Below are 27,231 nucleotides of genomic sequence, written 5' to 3' on the forward strand. Positions count from 1 at the left end.
GCATCCTGAAGTGAAAAGCAGCTTCCACACATGCCGATGGATGTTTCTGTTTGATACATGTCGTCACAAACACTGCAATTAGACATAAACAGAAGTAATGCTGATCAGAGCTATAGGTACAATTTGCATTTAAATATTAGAAGTAAAAAACCATTCTTATCAAGTAAGTAGGATTGGCCTTATTCCTGGAAAATGAAAAAAGATCAAATGAAACATTGCCCTCTCTCTTCTGTCATGGTGCTTCCTAACTGTCATGCAAGAACAGCATTGAAGAAACATTGATGATTAAGTTGCTTCATGGATATTTAATGTCGCCTTCTGAGACTTTACAAATGAGATGAATAGCTGCGCTGCTGTACTCAGCCTCATGAGCGTTATGACGAAACAACTGGAATCTGATTTTCTTCTCTTAAATTAGACTTCGTACACAACAGGCATCCTATGAGTCAGCTCTGCCTGAAGTTGGCCTTCTACATTAGAGGAGCTGAGCAGTCTTCAGATGTTTCTGTTAGTTTTAACTGATTACCATCCTGGGGGAAAAAAACAAACTCAGGCACTGGGGAGTCAGGCGGTGGCGCACCTGGTTAAGTGCTCACATCACAAACTCAGGCACTGGTAAAATGAAACTTTGGTTTTTGTGTGTAGGATTGTTGGTATTTTTTTTTTTTGCATTAACTTTATTTATTGTATAGAGACAGCCAGAAGTTGAGAGGGAAAGTGGAGATAAAGAGAGAGGGGGGGGCTCCAATCATTGCTCTCCCACTCATGAAGTTTTTCCCATGCAAATGGGGACTGGGGGGGTAGAACCTGGGTCCTTGCGCACTATAATTTGTGCTCAACCAGGATCATTTTCAAGATTAGGGAAGTGGCTGTTGATGCCACTTATGGCAATGATGTATCTGGATAAATTCTCACAGACTTACAAAGCTTCTGTAAGTGCGGTAGAGGTGACTGACTTGGTATATTAGAATCTAAAGAGCAAGGCTAAAGCTTTATAATTAATTGCCAATTTTTTTAATTAAAATTTTGAATCAGTTCTTAGTCAAACTAAGAATTACTGGGTGAAATGATACTTCACTGGCCTTTGTAATGCCGCTTTTGACCTCCTCATCAGTGTTTTGGCATGCAAAGTAAGGTTCATGGTTCTGTTTGCAACCTTGCTTTATAAGAGCATATTAGTAGTTCTTGAAGAACCAAGTAGTGTGTACCTAGAGGACCCCCAAACAAAGCTAAAATCTGCTGGAAATCATCAATAAATTCAGTAAAGTAATGGGTTACAAAATCAATGGCATTTCTTCATGGGCCAAAAGATGGGCCAGAGGAAATAGAGCTCAAAGAAGCAATTTAATTTACAGTTGAACACCAAAAGATAACATACCTAGGGATAAATCTGACAAAGGAAGTGAAGGGCCTTTTCAATGAAAACTACTAGACAATGTTAAAAGAAATAGACTATGAGTGGGTCGGGCGGTAGCACAGCGGGTTAAGCACACATGGCATAAAATGCAAGGACCAATGCAAGGATTCAGGTTCAAGCCCCTTTCCCCCCCAGCAGGGGGATGGGTCGCACCACAAGTAGTGAAGCAGGTCTGCAGGTGTCTATCTTTCTCTCCATCTCTCTGTCTTCTCCTCTCTCAGTTTCTTTTTGTCCTATCCAACAAAAACAAAAGCAATGGCAACAATAGCAACAACAAGGGCAACAAAATGGGAAAAATGGCCTCCAGGAGCAGTGGATTCCTGGTGCAGGCACTGAGCCCCAGTGATAACCCTGGAGGCAAAAAGTAAATAAATAAATAAATAAAAATGGATCAAAGATCTGGATATTAGACCTGCAACTATAAAATACATAGATGAATATATCATTCTTGAAACTTTTCAGGACCTCAACATTAAAGATATGTTTGGAGACTCTTCCCTTTGGATAAGGGAAACGAAAATAAGAATGTACAAATAGGACTATATCAAGTTGAAAAGTTCATCCACATCAAAAGAAAATTCCATTAGGATAAACTGGAAACCCAACAAATGGGAAAAGATATTTTCACAATACAGACAAGTGGTTGATATCTAACATCTATAAGGAACTAATACAGCTCAAAACAAAAAAAGAAAGAAAAAGAACAGCCCAATAAAGAAGTGGTTAGAAGATTTCAAGAAGAGACACACATGACCCACAGACATATGTGGAAATGTTCCAATTCACTCATCATCAGAGAAATGCAAAGTTAAACCTCACTGAGATGATTCCACCTCACACCTGTGAGAATAGGCTTTATCAAGAGAAGGAGAGAAGAGAGAGAGAGAGAGAGGAATCCACTGCACTGCTGCTGGAGGACGTGCAAACTGGTGCAGCCACTTTGGAGAACAGTGTGGAGAATCCTGAACCAAATATGAGTGGAAATATTATAAGATTCAGCAATCCTACCTCTAGGTATTTACCCCAGAGATACAATAATACTGATTCAAAGAGGTATGAGTCTGTGTTCATAGTGGCTTTATTCATAATAGCAAAAATCTGGAAACAACCAAAATGCCCTTTGACAGATGACTAGCTGGAAAGGTTATGGGACATAAACTTTATGGAGTATTACTCAGCAGGCAAGAGATGATTTTGGTGGTCTGGGAGGTGGCTCAATGGATAAAGCACTGCACTCTCAAGCATGAGGTCCTAAGTTCAATCCCTGACAGCACACGTACCAGAGTGATGTCTGGTTCTTTCTCTCTCCTCCTATCCTTCTCATTAATGAATAAATAAAATATTTAAAAAAACAGATGATATTGTGTCCTTTGGTGTACAGTGGATGAAATTGGGGAAGATGATGCTTAGTGAAGCAGATAAGGAGGTGGAGGACAGCTACAGGATGGTTTCATTCACGGGGAATATAAATAATCAAACTTATAGTTGTGAAAAAGAAAGTCAACCTATATCTAAGACTGTGAAGAGTCTAAGGGGTGGGGGTGGGGATACAGACCTTTGGTGACAGGAATGGTGAGAAACTATATTCCTAACAACAATAACAGCAACAAAAAAAAAAAAGGAAAGAATGACATAGAGAGTTGGGAGATGTTATGCATGTGTGAACAACTCTACTTATATTGTAAACCATTAATTCCCTTAATAAGAATAAATGAGAAGTAAAAGTGGGAAGGGGAGACAGAGAGGAAGAGAGAGACACCTGCAGCCCTATTACAGAGCTCATGAAGTTTCCTCCCTGCAGCTGAGTGCCAAGGGCTTGAACCTGGGTCCTTGAGCATGGAAACCTGTGTGCTCAGCCAAGGGCTTGAACCTGGGTCCTTGAGCATGGAGACCTGTGTGCTCAGCCAGGGCTTGAACCTGGGTCCTTGAGCATGGAGACCTGTGTGCTCAGCCAGGCACACCACCTCCCTTCTTGGCTGCCACCCGCTAATCCTAACAGGCAGCTCCCAGGGCAGAGAGTAGGTGTGGGTTCCGGGCTTGAAGAGTGACCACCCAGAGATGCATCTCAATGAGAGAATTGTACAAGTGTCCCTGAGATTCCAGCAGACTTAGATGGGGCAGCCTGCCCAGGAAGCCCCACTCCACATGCTGCTCCCCACCCAGGAGGGAAAAGCAAATCAAGTAGTATTGAAATATAGTTTGTGTTTTCAGACTAAAATGGCAATGGATTAAGTAATAGTATATTTTCTTTCCCTTTTCTGGGATGTGATTTGTGAGAAATAGTGTTAGAATTTGGTCATGAGTAGCAACCTCAGTGCTCATGAACAACTAAACTGGTCTTAGGGCTGAGGAATTTGGGGAGAGCGGTAGAAAAGAGGTAGACTTAAAGTTGCAGTGGGTGTATGCACACAACACGTATGTGGCTGTTAGCTCTTGTCGGGTTGCGTCACAGGGGAGAGAAGAGACTAGGAACTCATGGCTGAGCAGGAACACAATGCAATACCTTTACTGATCAGAGACAACACCTTTAGCTCTTTAACCAGAAGTGGCAAGTGGGAAAAGGAAATGGCTAGGAGAGGGGGTGGAGAAAAAGAGCCCGAAGGTAGCAAGCTTCCATAGCAGCTGTTGTGAAGGTTCTAACCAGTGGGGATTAAACCAATACCCTAAAGGCAGGGCGGGTCTCAGGCAAAACAAGGATTATGTAAATAGACCACAGCCTTAAGCAATGCAGGGGACCTGGCGTAATGACCAACAGCTCTCCTGGGCAGTTCTCCTAAGGGGCACTGAGATCATCTCCACTCCGTCAGTGGCTAAAGCATCCAGTCACTTCCTGCCATTGTTTCTCAGTGCCCCCTCTGGCTCCTATGATATTCCTATTGTGGAGACTTTACAGCCACCATCAAAATTGATGCATTCTCCATGAAAAGAGACTCTTAGAATATGTTGCCTTTCACATGTTGAGGGAGTAGTCATGGCTATGATAAATGATTGACTTCACAGTACTTGCAGACATGCAAATTGCAAGAAAGGGGTACTATATAATTACAAAATCATAATACTAGTAACCCCTCATATCTTAATATTAAAGATTTGTTGTTCTCAATAACAACCCACAGAAGTGGATGTTGCAAAGCAGTATTTGCAAATAAAAATAGACAGAGTCTGTTGGTGTGCTTCTAATTCTGCTTCTAAAACCCCTTCTGTTTCATTGGTTTAATCTCCCCTACTTAACACTGTATTCTAAGCACCACCCTGCCTGCATTGGTTTAATCCCCATTGGTTCAGGATGTCTTTTTGCTCCGCCCCCTCTTCTAGTACACCCTGATTTCCACCAGTCTCTTTTCACTCCACCCTCTCTATGTCATATTTTGTTTCCACCCTACTTGTTGAGTATATATAAGGACATGATTGTGATTAGAGATGGCTTAGATTGTGCTGCCTTCCACATGAATAAAGAGATACTGCTTCCCAGGTCAGCCATGAGTCCCTGGTCGTCTGTCTCCCGCCCATGAAGCTAGCCCAGCAAGAGTCAAATGCCCCTATGAAAGAAGACTGAAGCAACTTGCTCATTTTTGCCTCTGTAGTTCTGCTTGACAACTGAGAGACTCTCAGAGGCAGAAGGACAGCCACTAATATAGTAGAAAGCTCTGGCCATGCCACATATTTGGGTATGAAAGTGAAATTCTTTGAAGTCATAAATATACTTTGGATTTTTAGTTAAACTTTAGATTTCCTAAAAAGTTCTGCTCAAACTGGACTTTTAAAGTCATACAAAACAAACTCTGCAATTCATTTTCCTATTACCTTTTTATGAGATCTTCTGGTCACCGTGACTGTGTGTGTGTGTGTGTGTGTGTGTGTGTGTGTGTGTGTGTGTGTGTGTGTGCCTGCACTGAGATTTACAGAGCACTTGTGTGGCTAGCTCAGCCAGGCCCATATATATGTTCTGCCTTTCTAGCCTGGTCCACCTAAATTCAGGAGGGCATCTTTAAGTGACTGTATCCTTACACTATTCAAAAGACCAGTGTGAAAGAGGTTAAATCATTTGACTGCCACTGTTCCTGAATTCAGACACCGTAATCCAGTAAATTGACATAGATAGAAGGCAGTGCTGACAGAGCTCACGGTCCCTGGTGCCGCATTTCATACGGGGGGCTCAAGTACTTGGAGAATTCCACTTGGGGCATTATCAAGGGTGTGGTATCTGTATTTTGAATTTCATTCATGTTTGCAGTCTTGGTCAGAAATCAAAGGCCCTGCTACCACTCAGGGTGTCCGTGTTTGACTGGGAGACATCAGCTTCAGGGCCTGTGCCGCTCAGCAGATGGAGGTGCAGGGAAGGGGGGGCAGTGTGATCCCTGCTGGAGAGAAATAGCCCTTTTTATTAATAGCCCTAAATTGTTGGTACTTTTAGGGTACTTAAAGTATGTTTAGCTAAAAATGCAGTCATTCACAATACATTTGTTTCCTCTCCCCATCTTTCATTCATTTGTTTATTTCTACTTTCTAATTTACTACAGAAAAGAAACTGCATTTCATGCCTCAGTATTCTTCTCCCTAGCCCCCACCCCTTTCTTTAAAGACTCTTTTAAACTACAGTAACAATATTTGGATTTCCACATAAAATATTACCCTTTTATTCCAACATAATTATGACTCTACAATAAGAAAAAAAAATTAAAAAGAAAAGAAAGGGAAAAAAAAAGAAAGAAAGAAAAAGAAACCCTAAAGAAGCCCCACCATCTAGTTTCGGCCATGCTGCCAAATCCTATTACAGATTCAATCCTATTAAAACGTCCCCAGGTTTAAGCCTGCTTTGGAGTTTCTCACAGGAGTGCGTGACCCCTGCCCAAACCCCTACATGTGTGGTCAGGGACCTCAGGATAGTCGTAAACTGCCGGACTCCCATTAATCCCGCACAGTCAGATATTAGTGCTTGTAAATCAGCACCTGAACAAGGACAATAGTTCAAGCCATCAATAGTCTTTTAATGAGGCAGATCAAAAACAAATGCAAACAGCAGGACACTAGCATTTGCCAAGGAGGGAGAGGAGAAGGCCATAAGCTTTGTCTGATTTCTTATAGAAAAGAAAAAACAGTGGATGGATTTAATCCAAGTCCTGTCTTCTAACTATTGCATACTCTCTTTAAAATGATACTAACTAAGATTATTTCCAGGAATTCCCCCTTCATTCCCTTTGTTCGGGACATAACAGCTGTCACTGTCTTCGCCTTCTCTCTCTCCCCCTTTATAGTCCTACAGGAACCTATGTCAACATATGTGCAGCAACGCACACATATTCAAAAGAGAGGCATTGCAAATAATAACTGCACGCAGACACACTAGGCAACGATCACTTACATTTTGTGAAGAATTGTAATTACTTATCTGCATGCTCGCAGGCATTTTATATGCTTTTGAAATACCCACAGATGTTTTTTGTCCATTAGAAAAGGGAGGAATATCTTGTTTTTTAATTCCTTGTTTTAAAGGAGGGGAAAAATAAAGGGAGATAGGATTTATCATCCAGCACGCATGCGCGGCAGGATTATAATGGTTGCCAAGCAACCTAAAGGAACCATATCATAGTAAGGGGGGGGGGTGAGTGAACAGATGCCTGGGATTAGTCATACCACCAGGGAAGAAGACGGTGCCCTGGACGGAGCTCACCTTGGCACACGACTTGTTAATTGATATATCCTCTTATTCAGGTATATTTAGCTTACCGCCTTTTGATTTTGTGTGGACTGTTAATTTTTGCTACATGTTTGGTTTACCATTTGACTGAGGATCTCAAAAAGAAAAGGTGTGAAATGCTGTAAAATTTTTGTTCTTTCATCGTTGCCAATAACAGTCTTTTCAGACAATATTTTAAGAAGCAAAAAGATATAGAAGCAAGCATTCAAATACACTTTTTCTGATATCACCCAAGAAAACAGATTTTCAAAGACAGTGTTTCTTTGCTGGTGTTATCAAAACATATGTTCATTTCGAATTGACAGTTTACTAAGCCAGTCTCATTGCCATTATTTTAAAGTTGTACTACTTATACATGCACATATATAATGATATACATATATAATTGTGCATATGTAACATATACATACATGCATATAGACATTATGCTTATAAGCATACTTGCCTTCTGGGACTGTGTCAGTAATTAGTCAAGTTGTATTCCAATGCAGTCTGGGTCTATAGGTTTATGGAATATCAGAGAATCTATAGATCGAAAATAGAACATCACATTCACTTGCCTCATGACAGATGTTAGGATGGCGTAGATTAGACTTGTCTTTCCGAGAGACAGCACAGGTGTGTGGAGCTAACCACTAACAGTTCAAATGATTGACTTAAAGCATATCCAGTTTTACAGGGCAGTCTACAATACTGTCTGTATGTTTGAACGCACTCAACAGCAAATACCTTTTTTTAAAAAAAAAATATTGTATTTACTTATCAGTGAGAAAGATAGGAGGAGAGAAAGAACCAGACGTTACTCTGGTACATGTGCTGCTGGGGATTGAACTCAAGACCTCATGCTTGAGTCCAATGCTTTATCCACTACGCCACCACCTGGACCGATCAATAGCAAGTATCTTCAGATAATCAAACATGGAGAAGATAGCCTGGCCCCCAGAACATCTCAGAAACCGGGCGAAGCCAAGAAATGGGAACACATGTAAACCACATTGTTTGCTTGATAGAGACAGTGAAGGGAGAGAGAGAGAGAGAGAGAGAGAGAGAGAGAGAGAAAGGAGTTCACAACACCAAGCTTTTCTTCAGTGTGGTGGGCTCCAGGCTCAGCTTGCATCGCACACGTGATGGATCAGCCCTCTACCCAATGAAGCTATCCTGCTGGTTCTAAGCTACCTTCAAACAGCCTTGAGTTCCTTTAATAATGAGACACACAATGAATCGGTAAATATTTCAAAGACGACTGCGACGTAGAGAATATTCAGTTGGAGAATACCTGCCATGACAATTTCTGAAAATGCAAGATATGAATTGTTCGTTCTTCAGAGCTAGGCAGCAGAGGATAAAAGGTCCAAGCCACTCAGCAGATGTGTGTCTGTGGACATGACGTCATGCCACCAGAGAGGACTTCTGGCACTGCAGCTGTGCTCACGAGGGGTTGCGTGGACTAGGTGGTGAGAGTGTAGATCTCCGTTTTCTCAGGAAATGCCACCTGTGGTTTTCTTTTCATTGTAGATGGACACAAAGCTATTGGGGGGAATTGTACTGCGTCTACAGCACCTCTCTTGTCCTAACAGAATCACCTTATACTCACTGGCACACATTTAGAGCTGAGTGCTCAGAAGAGACTCACATCCAAAGGATGGGTACATAATTCATTAGCCTGAGGAACACGCTTTCACTGTGACATCAGGCAAGGTGCTCTCAAGTGTTTCTGAGGCAGGAAGCGTGAACCACAGTCACGCTGAAGTGACTCTTACTATAAAGCCATTTCCACTTGTTCTCTATGAGCGCTGGCAAGCCTCTGCTCTATTTCTGCATCCATTCCTACTCGCTGGACTCCAGAGCAGCCCTTGTAGCTGGAGGGACAAACCCCTCCCTACGTGACATCTGTGGCAACAGGAACCTGCAGAGATGGAGGAGAGAGCTCCTGGAATTCTAAGGAGTGCCCTGTCCCTCTGAGCTATTTATTTTGTCAGGTCGCAGTAATCTAGAAATTCTGCATCATCACATTTCAAATAACAAGCTCCAAATTCCACTCCCTCTTCTCTGGCCTCATTCACTCTTGTCAATAACCAAAAGATGATGGCCTTCTGCCCATCCTTCATGGGTGACACCTTCGGTGGAGCTAAGTCTGCATCCTGCTTTGATGTGGGTTGTGACTGCCTCGATACTAAGGTTGGATGGATAGTGCCACGGCATTTACTAAGAGCAGTAACCACAACAGAAATGCAATTCCACAAAAAGCTCAGAAGATTAATCATACAAATTATGGCGTGAAGCATCAGGATTCTCTCTTGGATGAGGAAATACACCAACCTCACTGCAGTGACGGCAGAGGACGGAGGATCTTGGTGCTGCAGACCGGACCTAATGGTGGGAAATGGAACAGGACACTGATGAATATACCTGGCAAGGTTTTCACCTTAAGCCTAGGTATTCTCTTCTTACCTCGTCCTTAAAGCTCCACCTAGTAGGGAGGACCAGGGGGTATAAATGTTTAAATTAAAAAAAAATTCTTTTAAACTTTTTATTAGGGGGATTAAAGGCTTATAATAAATATAGCCGTTGGTAATATGTAAAATATTTCAGTTTTCTGCAAAGCACTCTTGCCTCAGCCTTGTTTTAAAGTGGGTTTGTCAATCATCTTTGCTCCAGGGTTCGAGTATGGGGTAGATTCTTTTCCGAGGAAAGTTTAGGGATGCCCCTTCTCAAGATGTCCCTGAGCTTTCAGCCTCCAGACGTTTGTCTCAATGACTTGATTCACAACAAGATCTGTTGGCTCTTATTTCCCCTCTCTCCTTTTTCTCTTTTAACAACATTATCTTTTAAAAAAATATTTAATTTTTTAATACTAGATAGAGACAAATTGAGAAGGGAGGTGGAGATAGAGAGGGAGAAAGACAGAAAGACACCTGCAGCCTTGCTTCATCACCTGTGAAACTTTTCTCTTGCAGCTGGTGACCTGGGGCTTGAACCCGGGTCCTTATGTGTTGTGATATGTGCTCTTAACCAGGTGCACCTGGTGGCTCCTTAGTATCTTGTTTTGTGAGACAAGAAAACTTGGCTTTGCCGTAGTTGCTTGTAAATGGAACTTGGTCCCATTTTCTGATTTTTTCATGATTAGGAAGACTGACACCAGAGGCAGTCAGCCCCACCAGCTTCCTGCTCACTCTGTGTAGCCTCTCAAGCAGCCCATCACCTTCCGCTCCTATACCTTGGATTAGCATTATCAAGGAACTGTAATCGGCTCTACCCCTCCTAAGTACCAAGATTCCCAACTTTTATGAAACAAGGACAGAATTCTCTTTTATAAAATAAAAGAAATTCCTTGTGAAATTTGATTCAATGACCTAGAAAAATGTCGGCACACATGCCTAAAAGCTCTTAGTGTTTATCTTAACAAAAATCATTATTTTGGTCCATTTTTGTTTTTAGGCACTCACTCTATATATGAAGAATTATAGTTGTTTTGGTGTCACAAATAAAATTCCTCTCTGCTCTCATCTTTTTGTAGGACTCTAGGTCACTATCTTGGCATGTGATGGGAGGAACGTGACATCCTTTCTAGTATAATAGGAGCCACTAACCAGAGTGATAGATGTTGATTGTGCATTACAGTGAAATTGTAAGGTGTATTCATAGATATTGCCAGCACATGTAAATTGCTTGTATAGTATAAATATGCACAACTAAAAAGCGAATTGATTGAGATAAACTTAAACTTAAGAAACCCCATGAAGGGATCCAGGGAGTAATATAGTTAAGTGTAAAAAATATCTGTACTAAAAATATCCACTCTATTTATTAATGACCCTATAGAGAGAAATGAGGAATTACAAAGAGAGTGCAACCTGCTATGAGTGAGGTCAAGATTGCCTCACACTACACTCTAGGGAGATTTGGTATTGTATTATCTTTCCTTCTCTCCCTTTGACTCTCTCTCTTCCTTCCTTTCTTTCTTTCTTTCTTTCTTTCTTTCTTTCTTTCTTTCTTTCTTTCTTTTTTTGTCTTCATTGGTGTCGGGCATTAAGCTAGCCCTCCCTCTGCTCCATCTTCCATTTCTGACAGTATGGTCTATTTACATAATCATTGTTTGGCCTGAAAGATTCCCCACACATTCCTTTGATCTATCTTCTTTCTACCCCAAGACCCGCCCTGCGTGCAGGGTAACATTAATCCCACCATTTAAAACCATCGCAACAGTTGCTAAGGAATTTCCCAGCATGCCTTTTCCTTTCTCCACCCCCCTTTCTCCACCCCTTTTCCTAGCCACTTCCGTTTCCAACTTGCCACTTCTGGTTTTATCCTATAAAAGTCACTTCTGTTTCTGGTTTCTCACTCTTTCCGTGTCCCAACCTGGAGGAGGGCAGGAGTGCAGACAAGGAGGTGGACGCCAGCCATGGCGGTTTGGCGCCATGTGGCTTAACCTGTTGTGCTCCCACCCGACTCTGGGGCTCCCGCATGAATAAAGATTTGTATTGTTACCACCACAAACTTGGTTCCTGGGTTATCTCTCCCACCTGCAATGCTAGCCCAGCAATTGGGGTGTCAATTGATTACAGATAGCTGTTGACACTTGGGTACAACTTCTCTCTTCCCTGTGATAGGTATTTGCAAACACTCACAACCCTCACATAGGTCCTTTCTACCACCATGCATTAGGACCCCAAAGCCCTCTCTTTCCCAGCCCTCTCCTTCATTTCTCAAGCTCCTCTCCTATGGTGAATGCATTACACCAAGCCCAAGTTTTACTTTGGATCTTCCTTTACTAGGTTTGTTTCTTAGTTTCCACCTATAAGTGAGGTAATCTGTATTCATCCTTTTTTTTCTTTTTTCTTCCCTTTTTTCGGGGGGGGGTGCTTATTTCACTTAACACAGTTCTATCAAGTCCTATACAAGGTGAGGGAAAGGAGATGAGGACTCATTATTTAAAAATGAGTCGTATTATTTCATTCTGTATGAAATACACATATCTTAGCCAGTGATCTGTCATTGGACATCTGGGTAACTCTTGAGTCGGACTAGGAAGAATTGTGCGGTTATAAACATACATGTATATGGATCTCTTAAGATAGCTATGTTTACTCCCTTTTTATAAATCACCATGAGAGTAATTGCTGGGTCATAGGGTATGTTCATTTCTAGTATAAGCTCATTTTTAAACAGTTGTTCACATAACTACCTTTTTTTTTTTTACAGGGCTTCACCACTCCCAGTATATGTTTTTAGATAGAAAGAGTCTCCCTAAATTAATAAACATCTAATTTTGACAAGGGCCCAAAACATTAAATGGAGAAAGAAGAATCTCTTCAACAAATGATGTTGGGAAAATTGGGTTGAAAAAATGCAGAAGAATTAGGATGGATGAACACATTTCACCACACACAAAATTAAAATCCAAATGGATCAAAGATCTGGATGTTTGGTCAGAAACAATGGACTATATAGATGAAAACACTGGCATATTTCTTTCAATGTAAGCTTTAAAAGCATCTCTATTTATTCAAGTCCAACTGTAAGTAAAGCAAAACCAAAAATAAACTAAGGGATTACACCAAACTAAAAAGTTTCTGCACAGCAAAAAGCACAAGTACTTAAAGTCAAGGGGAAAAGATTTTTACATGCTATAGATTAGTCAACAAGCTAATAGTCAAAATATATATAAAGGACTCACCAAACTAAGCAAGTAAGAAATCAGCAAACCAGTAAGATAATGAGGAGAGGACACAAACAGATATAAAAAGATCAAAAGGTCCAACAGACATATGACCAACCTCTAAGTCACTGATTAATAGCAAAATGTAAAGGCAAACATGAGATACCACTACACACCTGTGAGAACTCATTTCTTCAAGATTGGGAACTATTCTCTGCCTTTCCAGCTTTCTAGCCCTTTTCTCAACTTTGGTTACATCTATCCAAACAGTGGTTTTAGTGTATTTGCATGTTAGTTATCAGGCTCAAGCAAAAATTACTGAAGTTATGGGCACCAAGGAACATCACCTAAAATAGACTTCCTAGCTTCTCTCCAAAACAAGACCTCTATTCTCATCTGTACTATTCCTACTTTTTGATTCCTGTTTATTGTTCAATTTTGTTCTGTTGTCTTGAATTGTATCTTGCCACCTTTTAGTCTCCAAGTTGCAAATGCTACCATGACGCCATCCTGATTTCCCTGAGCAGGTGACCTCATCAATGTTTCCTGGAACCTCACTTCTCCAGAGCCTTACCCCACTAGGGAAAGATAGAAACAGGATGATGGTAGGGATTGACCTGCCAATGCCCACATCCAGTGGTGAAGAAATTACAGAAGCCAGAACTCCCACCTTTCACACCCCAAAAGAATGTTGGTCCATACACCCAATGAGGGAGAAATGCTAGAGGAAAATGACTACAGGATTCTGAACTCAAATTCCATTATGAGCCCATGCATACCCCTGGGAAAGAAGAGGGGAAAGAGAGGGACATTCAGAAGTGGTAACAGGTGTGGATGTGACTTTGGAAACAAGAAAAGGTAGGGCCATAGGGAAAAAAGGTCATATAGAAATAATAGTCAACCCATATCTGTGACCTTGGAAGAACTACTGCAGTTTCCAATGGAGGGGATGGGACACAGAACTCTGGCTGTGAAAATCGTATGAAATTAGACCTTTGCTATATCATAATCTTTATATCACTGATTAAAAAAAAGAAAAGAGAGTGATTACTGACAAATGTGGTTTACTTACAGCCGTTGTTGTTTTTGTTTCAAGGTTGTTTTGTTCTTTCTTCCTCTAGTAGGCCAATTATGCATAAGTCACTTCTCTTGAGGTCATCCCATCTGTCTCTGTTGTTGCTTTCAGCGTCTCTCAAACTCATTTTTAGCACTTTTACCTCCTTCTTAGTTTTCTCTAGCTCATCCTCTGTCTGACTAATTCTGTTTTCTGCTTCTGTTAATCTGCTCTCCTTTCCCTCAACTTCCTTCTTCGTTCATTTTTTTTTTCCTTGCTCAGTTATAGTATTAGTTTGCTCTGTTAGCGGCCTTTTAGCTCAGCCATTTCAGTTCTCTACCTGGAGAGAGCCCGTTTTTATTTTTCCCAGGGTCTCATCAGTTATTCCCCTATTTCTAATAGCATTTTCCTTAAAAGTTTTCTGTACTCCTGTGATTAATGTGTCAATTAATATTTGGATATTTTCTTCATTTTTAGTTGCTTCTGGCTTACTTGGAATTACTTGTGAGTTCCTGTCCTGATTCATTGCAGTAGTTTATTTAACTGTTTTGGAGGTTGCAGAGGGAAGAGTAAAACTCACAACTCAGTGCCTCCTTTGTCCTTTTCAACCTCTGTTTGCCAGTAAAAGGATGGGTTATATGGCTCTATCTTGGTTCCACTCTGACCTCTCCTTCATGCTTCCTCCACCACTGGCCTGGAAATCCTGCCCTCACTTGAAATTCCAGGTTTAAAAGCCTTTTTATGTTCTTGTTGACTGTTTTCCTATACACTACTTTATGTGGGTGTTTTCTATAATACTTTTTTCTACTGTACATATGTTTCCTGTTTGTCTTTGTGCTATATTTTACTTCTTTCTTTCTTTATTTTTTGTTATTTTTATTTATTGGATAGAGACAGAGAGAGAAGTTGGGAAGGAAGGAGGGGGATAGAGAGGGAGACAGACAGAGAGACACCCCCAGCCCTGCTTCACCACTTGTGAAGTTTCCCCCTTGCAGGTGGGAACCTGGGGCTTGAACCCAGATCCTTGTGCACTGTGATGTGTGCATTTAACCTTGAACCCAGATCCTTGTGCACTGTGATGTGTGCGCACCGCCTGGCCCCCTCTTTGTGCTATATTTTATATTGTAGTTATCATGAATGTGTGTATAACTTAAAATATGTACAAGAGTCTTTTTCAAGTTGGCTTTGGTTCCCCAGCATTGGACTGCCTTTCTCTGTCTTGCTCTCCCCTCTCCTGTGTCTGTTTTTTTCTAGTGTTGTGTTCCGGTTCTATTCTAATACTGATCATCACATTAAAAGTTGGAATTCCTTTGTTTCTTTCTTTCATGTGGGACTCCTCTCAGTAGTTCTTGCAAGGCAAGAGTGGTAGTGGCAAATTCCTTGTGTTTCTGAATGTTTGAAAAGATCTTTATTTCTCCTTCATATCTGAAGGATGATTTAGCAGGATACAATATTCATAGCTGGCAATTCTTATCTTTTAATACTTTGAATATGCCATTCTACTACCTCATTCCCTCTAGAGTTTATGATGATAAATCTGATGAAATCTTGAGGGTTCTGCCTTTGTATTTAACTTTCTTCCTTCCCTTAGAAGCCTGCAATATTTTTTTCCTTTTTCCTGATTTTGGACAGTTTTGAATGATGTGTCTTGATGTGTATTGTTTTGAATACAAGAATTAAGGTGTGCATTCACCTTGTATTTCTATATTTTTAACATTGTTTAGGTATGGAAAACCTTCTAACATGTATTGAATATGTTCTCTACTCCTTTCTTTATATTTTCTCCCTCAGGGATCCCAATAACTTGAATATTCATCTTTCTGATGGATTCTGCTATTTCAGAGAGAAGCACTTCATTTTTCTAAACCTTTTCTTTCCAAGAGTTTTAAATTCACCGAGAATGGTGGTTATGTCTTCTAGTGTTGATATTCTCTCCTCAGCCTAAGTCTACTTCTGAAGTTTTGTACGTCAACCTGGACTGCATTCAAAGTTTCCTTTATGCTGTGAAGTTCTGTTTGGATTTTTTCCTGTACTTTGCAATTCTTTGGCAAAATTATCACTGAGTTGTATGTTCATTTACTTGTTTATCCAAAAAATTGTATGACTTAAACCATTTTGCACTAAGAACTGTTTAGTTGTTTTGAAGGGATAGGTGGAAATAAGACATATATGTTTGAATTTCTGTTTTACTTAAAGTCATGGTTTATTAAGAGTGTTGACACAAACACTAGATTCCTGTGATTCAAAGTGTCTAAAGATAGGTAGCATTGTTTGGAAGTGAGCTTTTCTAAGAGTTCCTTCTCCAGCTCCCTTCCCCGCCTCTCCCCACATATACTTACAAGGATAATCACTTCCTGCTAAATATTTTGTGAGTCCTTGGGTCTGCTCCTATTACACTGTATTACCATCAGTAAATTTGACTTTCTTTATCAATATACATCTCCAATTCCTCAGAACACTTTGGAGTAACCCCAAATTCATATTGAATTTTCCCACTTTATACCATTTTCTAAGTCCCTATCTTCTATCTGAACAGAAATGACTTCAAAACTACGGTTCCATTCTAGTTTCTCTGTATCAGATTTTTCATGCAGTTCCTTTCTTCTCCAAATGCATCCTTTTTAATTCTTATGTGCAAAAAAAGTCCTGGATTCATAATCTTTATAACTATTTCTCTGCTGAAGATGCTTTCTTCTAGGGGCTGGGTGGTGGCGCACCTGGATAAGCACACACATTATAGTGCACAAGGACCCAGGTTCAAGCCCCTGGTCCCAACTTGCAGGGGGAAAGCTTCACAAGTGGTGAAGCAGTGCTGTAGGTGTCTCTCTGTTATCATCTTTCTCTATCTCCCCATCTTCTCTCAATTTCTCTCAGCTTTTACCTAATAATAAATAAATGAAGTATTTTTTAAAGAAATAAAACAAATTCAAGAAAAAAGAAAATGCTTTCCCCAAGCTCCTTTGTCTGCCCTCTTGTTATCCATGTGTCAAGTCCCTGTGCTCATCCACATTTGTCATGTGACAAGTCTTTCCCACTACGTTAACCCAGTCCTCGGAATGAAATTTGTCACTATCTGCTATGTTCTTCTTATTCAATTAAGTGTTTACTGTACAAATGTACAATCTGAAGGACCTTTCTGACTTCCTTTGCATAGTCTCAGCATATAATCTGCTCTTAACAAATATTTGTTGACATTACAAAGGCTTGATAATGACGTTTATCAGTGCTTCTGTTCCCGTAAAGATGTTGAGGTTCTCGATTGAGAGTATAGAGTTCACTCACCTTTGATTCATTGGTTTCTAGTATGTGATTGAGGTTCAGCCAAAGTATACTTATTCTGGACTGAATAAAATGAGAAACACCTTTTTGCTGACTGAGTCAAAAAACACTGTGAGTAGTCCACTTGAGCTGAATCTTGGGTAGAAGATCAAAGATGAGGGAATTTGGGTCTGGCAATAACTCTCTGGGGAGAGATCATGCTTCCCCCTTTGAACGTATGACTCACGTTCAAACTTCAGCAAGACATGGTGGCATCACGACAAAAGCAGAAGCTCTGAATCTGTGGAGTCTCTCCTACTTCACCTATCTGAATAATAAAGTAAAATCATACATGCATAAATGCTGACTCAATAAGAAAAATGGTGTATTGGTTTGACGGCAAGGGGTACTGAGCAATAAATATTTTCGAAATTCAGAAAGTCTATCAGCTTGTAAAACAAAACAGTGAGTAGTACTTTTTCACCTACAGTGTGTGGGGAAGTATACTATCAGGAAGGGAGGATGGCAGAGAGTTTGAGGGACAGGTTTGGCCTGACCTCATAAAGAAAGATCATGAAATGTGAATTAAATGGGCACAATTGAACCACACACATACATAGGGACAGAGGTGGGGAATTTGTTGTTCTTGCTTCTAAAGGTTAAAGAAAAGCATATTCTAGCAGCATATGCAATTATAGCACAAAGTGGAGGGAAGGTCAGGCAATGGGACTAGTGAGAGTCTAAAGGCAGAGCCTAGACAAAGTCCTTAGATGATGGACCTAAAAAGAAATTGACAAAAAACAAAATACCTCTTTAACAAAGAAGTTTTACAATGTGACCTGGGACATTCAGAATGAAACTCAATTTGAAGTCTCATGAACCAGCAAAAGGAAAAACAAAAGTTATTTTAAAAAGATAAGTGGTAAAACCAGAGGAAACCTCAGGTTTATATGTGGAGGAGAACTATTCTAATTTTGCAAGTGGGTGTTTACATTTATGAAATAAAGATTGGCAAAATTGTTCCCCTGGAGAATGTACCTGCTTTCCCATGCATGGGACATAGATTCAAGTCCAGCCCCTAGCATAGTAGAGAAAGCTCTGTCTGTCTGTCTGTCTGTCTATCTCCCATCTCAACATGTCAACCACCAACTGTAATATTCAACATTGGGTGATTACTTTAATAAATACTTAAAAACAATGAAATTTCATTTTTATGCCAAATCTTATTGATTTCTATGTGTGACCCAGTATAATAATATTGTGTCATAGACATCAAATCAATAGGGAAATGAAGAAAAAGTAAGAAATCTCTATTGCATGTATGAATAATAATCCCTTGTTAAAAAATAAAAATATAACAGACTGTTTCAACTGTATACTTACATCTACCTAAGCATTATCATAGCGGCAGGGCAGATATGGCCATTCTGTGAGTCTCAGGCTTTGTAATAAAATATGCACATACAAAAGTTAGTAGCATAGATATTTTAGTTGTCTATGTCTTTCTCTATTCAGTTAATTTATTATACTTATTATTAGTTTTTGGCAAATTTGTATTCTATCATATTTTGATCAGTCTCTCATATTTTAGCGTTTTTGTTTTTAGGATTTTGAAAAGCATGCACGTTGTGAATTATACTTTGTTCTTTCACTTATCTCTAAAATGAATTGAAACAGGTACAATGTATTGTTCCATATAGTCTCAAAGCTATTTTCACACACACACACACACACACACACACACACACACACACACACCTTCTAGAATCCTCTATAGTTGGCCTCCTGTGCGCCAGATCACAAGGTCCTTAGCCAGCTCTCAAAATGGAATATAAATTGGAAAAGGATGAACTAGGAAGTAAGTGGCCACAGATTACATATGTAGGTTTCTTTGCACACTATAAGCTAGTTAGATGTCTGAAAGTGGGTGCGCATGACTATTTGGGTTTTGATATGTGATAGAGATGCATGTGTCTGATCTGTACGGCACCAGAATTAATCAGCAACTTTTCAGAGCTTTGTAGGTAGCAACATATGTGTAACTACAATCCAGGCACGAGAAAAGCACCCTTAAGTTATTTTGAAAATGTAAGGCATAAATATGTCAACTGTATTTACATATAAACTGAGAAATTAGAGTGATACCATACTTGCTTGAGACTTTGAGGTCCCAGGTTCAGTTCCCATAGGCCATACCTGAGCAGTGCTCTGGAAAAATAAAAACAATATAAACCAAGTTCCTTTACACTGAACAAGTATTGATTTGTCCACAAGTTACAAAAAAAAGGCTAAGGGAAATCATATATATATCATGACTTCCAAAATATTTGTAGACCACTTCAAATCTTCTATCTTAATTTTCCAAATTTAACCGTCCTTAAAAAAGTCATATCGATGCCAAGGACCGGCGTCAGGATCCCGGTTCGAGCCCCCAGTTCCCCACCTGCAGGGGAGTCGCTTCCCAGGCGGGCGGTGAAGCAGGTCTGCAGGTGTCTGTCTTTCTCTCCCCCTCTCTGTCTTCCCCTCCTCTCTCCATTTCTCTCTGTCCTATCCAACAATGATGACATCAATAACAACAACAATAATAACTACAACAATAAAACAACAAGGGCAACAAAAGGGAAAATAAATATAATAAAAAAAAATTTAAAAACGCATATCGAGAAAAATTCCCTTTGACAGATTGAACATTAGAATAGTATTTGGACAGCTGATTTTATTGCCTTAAAATGCAGTACATCTAGAATAACTAAGCATAACATTACAAGTCAAATAAAATTTTTTGAGTGATTCTAGAAAAAGCTAGTCAGTGCTACACTGTCTTAAGCAATGTTTTGTTTCTATCGTTTTATCTCTTTAAGTCGTCAGAAGCGACTTCAATCGAGTTCTGCTTGTATCTGCCCTCACAAGGCATGTACTAATGTAACAGGGTTCATAGGAACATGGATTTTGCCAGTTAAGTTTTGTAGAAATAATCTCTGATATAGACAGTCTTAATAATGGAAACAAAATTCACTTGTGGGGAACATAAGTGTCAGTACTCCATGGAAGAGACTTTTAGTAGAAGCTCTCAAATCCCCAAAATGCATTTTCTTCTGATGGTATCTTTCTGATGGCAGATACCTAAGGTAACTTCTTCAACTGAAGTGACTTTCTTGCCTTAGACTCTCCCACTAGAGTAATAAATAAAGTTAAATACACTTTGCATTAGTAGGCAGGAAGACTGAAACCTGTCTATTTCTGACTTTCAGGGGTCTTGTTATGAGCAAATTCTACAGGACACCAAATTATATATATTGTGTGTATATATATTATATATATATATATATATATATATATATATATATATATATATATACACAAGCACAAATCTATTTAACTGCCACCAAGGTTATCTCAATACTATCTTTAAAAAATTTTCATAATCTTTATTTATTTATTAGAGACAGCCATAAATAGAGAGGGAAGGAGGAGATAGAGAGAGAAAGATACAGAGAGACACTTGCATCCCTGCTTCAAAACGTAGAGACGATTCCCCCCTGCAGATGGGGTCCAACGCTTGAACGCTTCTTCTTGCATGTCGTGGTATGTGCTACCCTGGTCTCCTAAATAATATATTTTCAGGAAGCTAAATTGTGTGTGTGTGTGTGTGTGTGTGTGTGTGTGTGTGTGTGTGTGTGTGTGTGCGTGTGCATGATTTATGCTATGTATACCAAAAGTCATTTTTTTAAAAAACTGTGTTGAAAGTGTAACACTATAAGCTAGTTAGAATTGCTGCTTTTGTTGCTGTTTTACTTAGAGGAAATAGAGGACATGGTTTTTATTGTAGTTTTTATAATATAATTTTTATATTTTCAGGGAAAGGTCAAAGTTTCATTTTCAAGGGCAGAGTCAGCCTCAATGACCTCTTCACTCCTATTGGTAGCTCTCAGCAGTAATTTTAAAATTCATCTTTATGTGTATTTTTTCACACGGGAAGTCTGGGGTTTCAATTCATGTTTATATTGAGATATTGAATTTGAATCCTTGGGGGGAAGAAACAGTGTTTCAAAACTGCTTTTTTTTTTTTGTTTTTAAATCATTTGTTATTAATCCAAAAAGGCCCTTTTTGGTTATACCCAGTAAGATTTAGGCAAGTGTTGTTTTGGAAAGTCCATTTACTGGTCACATAGAGTAACATTTTAGTTAAATTTCTGTCAGCTGAACTGTGAAAAATTAAAGATCTAAGATAAAATGTGCTCCCATGCTTCAAATCTGACCAATTCCATTACGTGCACTATTGAAGTATGAAGATGTTCTCCTTGATCAAAATGCCGGTCAGGAGCTCTACTTTTTTTTCCCTTTTGCACACAAATCCTCCTTTTATGAAAATAAAAGTAAGAAGGACTAACGAGCGAAAGGCTGAAACAAGCAACCGTCAAGTGAGGGGGTTTTTTTTTACATTTTTTTTTTTAAAGTAGGTTGCAGTAAAGTATATTACTCTTACTGCAAAAGTCTGCTGAAGCCTCTCAATTAGGAAATGATGCATTGATAGAGTTCTTCCATTTTTATTGATTTTTATGTCATTTTTAAAAATGATAAATAACTATATTGTAGGGAACTGGACCCAAAGAGCACATCTTTCCTATCTCTAGTCACTGCAGAAAGCTTGGTTCTGACTTTCACAGGCCTCAGGACTATTGCCTTCTAGAGTAGCTGGGATGATGGACCCACGAGAAAGGGTCATTGTTTTGACAGTTATGAATATATGAGCATCCTTGGCCTGGAGCTCTGCTGTGCACCTGAACATAGCCCAGGCCTCGGACAAACGCAAGGTCTCTCATTTGGAACAAGGATGATCTGCTTAAAAATCTAAATCTCTTGTAAATGGCTGACGTGAGCAAGAATATCATAGTGCATAGCTCTTTGTAAGGTAATTTTAAAAGAAAATGATACACATTTTGCTCAGCCAAGCAATCTGAAAGTTCAAAAAGTAAGACGCACTTCTCAGCATGAAACTGTCAAATGTATTTGAAAAGAAAGTTAATTACAATTGGCATTTGCAGGCCTTCTGCTGGCCATGGCTATCTTACTGAAAGGTGACACTGGTGACATCCATTGTATTGGGGCTGAGAGTGTACGAGTGTATAAGAAATAATAATAATGGAAATTCTGGAACTCTGCATTCTGTAGCACAGAGTTCAGAGCACTAGGACCCCTGCTAGTTTTTGTAGATAACTTTATAGTTTTGTGCAGGTAAAGTGACAAGCCTAGCTACAAGCCATTGATAGGTACACAGAGGACAGTGGCCTGGAGAGGTTGTCCAAGTTCATCCTTTCTCTGGGAAAGAAATTGGAACGGTTTGATGATAACCTTTTCCATTTTGTCCACTATGAATTTTTCTGGGTGAACTTAGCTATCTTAGTAACTTACTAAACATATATTACGCCCCCCCCCCACACACACACAAAACAAAGATAGTGAGAAATGAAAGAAGGTAATCTAACTAGGTGATCTGTGCTTTGGCTAACTCCTGTAAAAACTGTCTAATAGAAGAACTATGGGTAATCTTTAATGTAGTTTTGAACTATGTGAACATGAGATGTTGGTTGTGTTCTGAGAAGCAACACCATGGGACTTGGCAAAACTGATAGACATATTTGTAACGATCTTGATAACTCAATGAATCTTCATCTCAAAGTAGAATGGGTCTATGCTGATGAGTAGTTAGGGTATTGGGAAAAGGAGAAGTTAATAGAAAAATGTTGGTCTGCCCCTGATAGCATCAATTTTACTTAGAGTCTCGGGAGAAATGTTTAACGTTAAAATAAATGTGTTTTGGATGTTTAATGCAAGTAGTCACATCTGCATTTTAGATTAAATAATATATTTTAAAAATCATCCTGATTGTACACTGTTTTGACTAGCATTTGAATTTTAAGAGCACAGATTTTAGTTTATTATTCCATTGGGATAGCATTGTGGAAATATTCGAGATTCACTGAGTTATAAGATTGAAACTTTACTTCAATGTACAATTTAGCAATTTGGTCTCGATAGCCCCAAAACACACGACGTTTATGAATCATTCTACTAGGTATTCCAACAACCACCTCTTTTAAAAACAGGTTTTATTTTCACTTTGTTCATGATTCCATCCTAAGTATATCAAACAATGCATGGAGGGGTCTGGGTGGTGGCATACCCAGTAGCACGTATCATGTGCTAGGACCCAGGTTCAAGTCCCCTTTACCTACTTTTAGGGGGATGCTTCTTGAGTGGTAAAGCATGTCTGAAGGTGCCTATATTTCTCCCTCTCTATCCTCCCCTATTTCTTTCTGCCCTAGCAAATAAAATAGAAAGGAAAAAAGAAATGGCTGCTGGGCTAGTGGGTTTATAGTGCTGGCACTGAGCCCCAGTGGTAATCTTGGTAGCAGTAAAAAAACAAACAACAGTAAAACCCCAAATGAAGCAGTGCCTGGAAATATGCTAAGTATACCAGCAATATGTGTAGAAGGGGTGGGCAGTGCTCCAGTGTGTGCACTGCTGTTTATGCTACAGTCAAGTGACCTTATCTCTTGCCAAAACAAAATGGATAAGAATGTGAGATCTATTGCAAAAAAAATAGTTTGCTACAAATGAGATTTATAAAATAATGTATAGTTGATATTGAGAATATCACTTGGTTATTCAGAATTCTGCTAAGCTTGACAAACTATTCAAAGGTACTGTGAGATATTATTAAGACAAGAGTGCTTCAAATGAAACAGAATCGTAGCAACAACCAAAATGTATATTATGTAATTATTTTGAGAAAAAAAAACATTTAGGTATGATATATAATCTTCCCTTGCTCACATGGTGTTTTTATAAGGTAAATACTTAACATTTATTTTCATTTTGAAAACAAGAATTTAACTCAGTGAAGTTAAACCACGTGCCTGGAATTAAAAAAAAAATGTCAGCAAATATTCAGGCTGGGAGAAGGAAAAGGAATGTCTCACTCTAAGGCCAATTCCGTTTGCATTTAGACCTTGCTGCTTCTGGTTTGGTTTAATCAAAATAACAAAATCAGTCAATAGGCTTCTAACTGGGTTTTTAACTATTTTAAGCAGAATAAAGAAAATGCATAATCATCTCTATTTTTGACAGTCTTCACAAATGAGGAAAGAAATTAAAAGCTTTAGTTTCATTGACATTTGCCACTTGACTGTATAAGGTCATACCTTCCTTGCATAAAGAAAGTATAATTGAAAACAATGACTGCCTCTGAAAACCCCACAGGAAAGACGGATGGTGCATGGAAATCAGATTGAAGTGGAAGAAATCTCCAGGAGCGACTATACATGAGGAGAAAAGAGTGGCGCTAAGCTGAAGACTGACTTCTGTGGCCTTCATCCCATACGCGGAGTCTCTGAAAAGCACCTGAGTGCCTCTGGTATTTCAGGAAGCCAGACGTGTCCTCAGCACTCATTTATCCTCAGCATCATGAATCACAAAAACACGTTTTCTTTTTTTTGCCTGAACGCAAGCTTGAAATATAATTCACGTTCTTTGTTGCTGTCCTTCAAAGCACTTCGGACACAATTGTCAAACAAGCATGATTTACTCTGTGTGTGATGTTTTTGCTCAAAAGTTGGAATTTTCTTTGTGTTTCTTTAGAAAGGATCACTACATTTCTTTACCCTCCTGCCACCTTAGTGCCCTCCTCACTCCCACACCCCCACACAAAGACCCTCCTTAATTGTGTTACTGTTAGGCTGACCTCCAACCCCAACTAAAATGAGGACAAGGCTAGTTTTGTGTTTTGTGGGATAACAATTTATGAGCAATTAAAAATGAAGAGACACAAAGCATTCATCACAGTCTCAGCCAGACAGGCAGCTGAGGTCAAAGGCTCCCGCAATGAAGTGTGCACGATATATTTTTATTTCTGTTTTCACTAAGAAGGAAACGGGTTAGCTAAAAATTACGGCACACAGCCTCCAGTTCAAAATAGGTGCACTTAATCTTTGAAGACAGTCCACGCTTGGCCAGATAGGTTATGACAGCACACACACACACACACACACACACACACACACACTGAGTACCAAAGAATAGAATTGGCAAATGAAGCATTTTCTAGCTCACATACAATTTCTAAAGGAAAGATGTGCTAAATAGATATTCATTATGATTTTATAGCCACATATACAGTATTTCTCTCCTCTTGATCCTATTGGAGAAAACAGAAGATTTTAGGCTATGATTCCTCTCGGCACATTTGTAAATACGTTTGGAATTTACATGAAGGTTGAGATGAGTGTCTTGCATGCTGAGCTTCAGTCAGAGTTACATAGCAAAGCACTACAGAAAATACTTTTCAACACAGCACAGTTGCTTTAGTCTGTTTTCCCCTCACACTCGACAATACCCAAAGCTGACGCTGATCTCCTGGTGCAAAGTCTTGCTCCTATGGGAAGGAAAGTCCTGCTGAGCTGACTTGTGTTGCACTAGTAGTTGATGTCGCTGCTGTTTTGTGAGGTGCTTAATTTTCAATAAGAAAAAAAAAAAAGATACATCCTGACAACACATGCGCTCTGATTGTGTGAGTAGGTCTAGGTCTCCTCATTTAACCAGTAAGTCACAGTGTCAGAATAATGGAGAGTGAATGGCAATGGCTACCAGAGTTAGATGCTAGCAAGGTGACCAAGGTACACATGCAAAATTCCTCTGATGAAAAACAAGTAGTTCACTATAACCTGTCTAAAGGGCCTTCTATTTTCCTTGATAACTTTCCATTAGAAAAGCTGGGTAACACATGAAGATCTTCAGTTTCATCTGCTCTATTCTTACATTTAATTTCCTGTCTATTAAATATTTGTTCTGCGTTAAATCTCACTTCCTTTCAGCCACCAAGTTGCAGATGCTACCATGACGCCATCCTGACTTCCTTGGGCAGATGACCTCACCCATGTGTCCTGGAGCCCCCCGACCCCCCCCCCAGAGCCCTGCCCCACTAGGAAAAGACAGACACAGGCTGGAGAAGCAAGTACAGAAGTCAGAACTCCCACCTTCTGCATCCCATAAAGATTTTTGGTCCATACTCCTGGAAGGAAAAAAGAATAGGGGAGTTTCAAATGGAGGGGATGGGATACAGAACTCTGGAGGTGGGGATTGTATGGAATTGTGCCACTCTTATATTATAATTTTGTTAAGCATTATGAAATCACTAATAACATTTTTAAAAAAGAAGAGCTGGGTAAATTTTGAAAAGAATTTCAGTTTGCGCCTCCTGATACCACTTTGCTAGGAGTGCTAGGATCTATGAAAGTTAACTCTGATTAAGTCAGCCTTTCTATCCTCAGAGCATGCCCACTTCACTTGACATTTTCAAGAACAATGAGCATTTAAGATAATATCCATTTCTCTTATGAATTTTACAAGATTATTATTAAAATTACTGTTTTAAGATTAATTTAATCTAATTATCCATAATTTAGGTCTCTATTAATTTTACTATTGAGGATATTGTTTTCTTATTTTCTTTTTATTAGAGTTCTGCTTGAGTCTGCTGAAAATGTTATAAGCTTCTCGAACAAAATGTAGTTTAATAAAAAAAAAAAGGAAGAAAAAAAAAACCTCAGAAATCTATTAGCCAGGGGACAATTTCTTCAGGGATGTTAAAAAGCTAGACTTTGGGAGTCGGGCTGTAGCACAGCGGGCTAAGCGCAGGTGGCGTAAAGCACAAGGACCAGCATAAGGATCCCGGTTCGAACCCCAGCTCCCCACCTGCAGGGGAGTCGCTTCACAGGCAGTGAAGCAGGTCTGCAGGTGTCTGTCTTTCTCTCCCCCTCTCTGTCTTCCCCTCCTCTCTCCATTTCTCTCTGTCCTATCCAACAACGACAACAACAATAATAACTACAACAATAAAACAACAAGGGCAACAAAAAGGAATAAAAAAAAAAAGCTAGACTTTTCAGAGGAAGGGCCATGTTTGTATAGCATCCTCTATGCTCACAGGATCTAGAGCTTTTAGAAAGACTATCAGGACTCAGGACATCGATGGCTTGCAAAGGAGCTTCCCTGGGAGAATGCTGGCTTTACCACACACAGTGCTCATGTTCAAGACTTGTCCACCCTGTCAGCGGGGAAGCAGTGACAGAAGCCAGACCTTCCACCTT

General features: G+C 39.5%; 1 long non-coding RNA gene across 1 annotated transcript; it reads left to right on the top strand.

The window, feature by feature from the left end:
* The first annotated feature begins 7,050 nt into the window (after positions 1–7,050).
* LOC132538333 (uncharacterized) lies at positions 7,051–24,680 on the top strand. The gene is made up of 2 exons (XR_009549730.1): positions 7,051–7,129; positions 24,350–24,680. It is a non-coding gene; the product is annotated as an uncharacterized LOC132538333 (long non-coding RNA).
* Positions 24,681–27,231: the final 2,551 nt, after the last annotated feature.

Source organism: Erinaceus europaeus, chromosome 4 (genome assembly GCF_950295315.1).
Source record: "Erinaceus europaeus chromosome 4, mEriEur2.1, whole genome shotgun sequence".
NCBI lineage: Eukaryota > Metazoa > Chordata > Mammalia > Eulipotyphla > Erinaceidae > Erinaceus > Erinaceus europaeus.